The sequence below is a fragment of the Apium graveolens genome, chromosome 7 (assembly GCF_009905375.1).
Source record: "Apium graveolens cultivar Ventura chromosome 7, ASM990537v1, whole genome shotgun sequence".
Classification (NCBI taxonomy): Eukaryota; Viridiplantae; Streptophyta; class Magnoliopsida; order Apiales; family Apiaceae; genus Apium; species Apium graveolens.
Window position 1 is genome coordinate 23,229,488 of NC_133653.1, and position 1,673 is coordinate 23,231,160.

General features: G+C 40.9%; 1 non-coding gene across 1 annotated transcript; it reads left to right on the top strand.

The window, feature by feature from the left end:
* The first annotated feature begins 631 nt into the window (after positions 1-631).
* LOC141675424 (small nucleolar RNA R71) lies at positions 632-738 on the top strand. The gene has a single exon (XR_012556078.1). It is a non-coding gene; the product is annotated as a small nucleolar RNA R71 (small nucleolar RNA).
* Positions 739-1,673: the final 935 nt, after the last annotated feature.

Sequence of the window (1,673 nt, forward strand, 5' to 3'; positions counted from 1 at the left end):
CCAAGGTCTTGATAGAAACAGCTTGACTCTTGCACATAAGCTTCAACTCCTCTAATTCAGATTTTTTATTAGCTTGTTGCAGCTGAAGTTGCTTCCTTGGTGCATATTGCGATTGCTGAAAACCAGGGGGTTGTATTGCTTAGCTGGATACTGCTGATAAGGCTGTTGAACCGCATTCTGAGCGTTGCTCCAGCTGAAATTAGGATGCTTGCGGTTGTTGGGATGATAAGTGGCTGGCATAGGTTGCTGCGATCGCTGAAAGTTGCTCACGAACTGAGTTGATTCACTAGAAATAGCACACTGATCGGTCTCATGGGCACCAACACAAACCTCACAGATACTAGTGATTTGATTAACTCCATAATTGGCCAAAGTGTCCACCTTCATCGTCAAATCCTTAAGTTGGGCAGCTATAGCAGTTGCTGCATCCAACTCCAGAATTTCTGCTACTTTTCCCTGAGTCAGTCTTTTAGAAGGATTCTGGTATTCATTATCAGCCATCAGTTCAATCAATTCATAAGCTTCATTGTAGCTCTTAGCCCACAAGGCTCCTCTTGATGCTGCATCGAGAATGGGTCTAGAAATAGCACCCAATCCATTATGGAAACAGTTTATAATCATCCAATCAGGCATGCCATGGTGTGGGCACTTTCTTAGCATCTCCTTATATCGATCCCAAGCCTCACACAGAGATTCACCAGTTTGCTGAGCAAACTGAGTAAGAGCATTCCTGATTGCAGCAGTCTTCGCCATAGGGAAAAATTTAGTGAGAAACTTTTGAGCCAGATTCTCCCATGTGGTGATAGACCCTGGTGGTAGAGAATGTAACCAGCACTTTGCTTTATCCCTCAGAGAGAATGGGAAGAGTCGCAGCTTAATAGCATCTTCAGTCACACCATTGAACTTGAAAGTGTCGCAGATCTCGATGAAATCCCTGATGTGCATGTTGGGGTCTTCAGTAGGAGAACCCCCAAACTGAACTGAGTTCTGTATCATCTGAATCGTGCTCGACTTGATCTCAAAAACATTAGCCGAAATGGCTGGTCGGATGATGTTTGACTGAATATCATTGATCTTAGGCTGAGAATAGTCAATCAAAGCCTTAGAAATTTCTGCTTGATCTCCCATCACTACTAAAGATGGTTCCTCGATTTTCTCTTCTTCTTCTACCTTCTCTTCGTCCTCAAAAACTTCCCTTCGAACTACTACAACTTCTTCCTCGGCTTTATCCAGAGTTCTCTTACGAGTTCGCGAACGCGTATGCATACACGCTCGCTAGAGTACCCGAAATAAGACAAGGAAATAAATAAGTAACAATGTCCGAGTCAATGAACTTTACCGATCACGGATGACAAATACATAAACAAAAAATATTAACACTGCAGTCCCCGACAACGGCGCCAAAAACTTGTTAGTCGCTAAAAACGCACTAAAATTCACGCAAATATACGTGTTCGCAAGTAGTATAAGATATAAATCAGATTCATTCCCACAGAGACTGGTTAGGTTAACTTTATAATTTATTCACTTATGCAACAATGATATGGCTATTATTCAATGCTAAGACGAATAACAAATTGAGGTTATTTTATAACTAAGATTTAAACTAACAATTATAACTAAGAGAATAAGAATGGTTGAATTAATATATATGACAAACATGGGATTCTAAC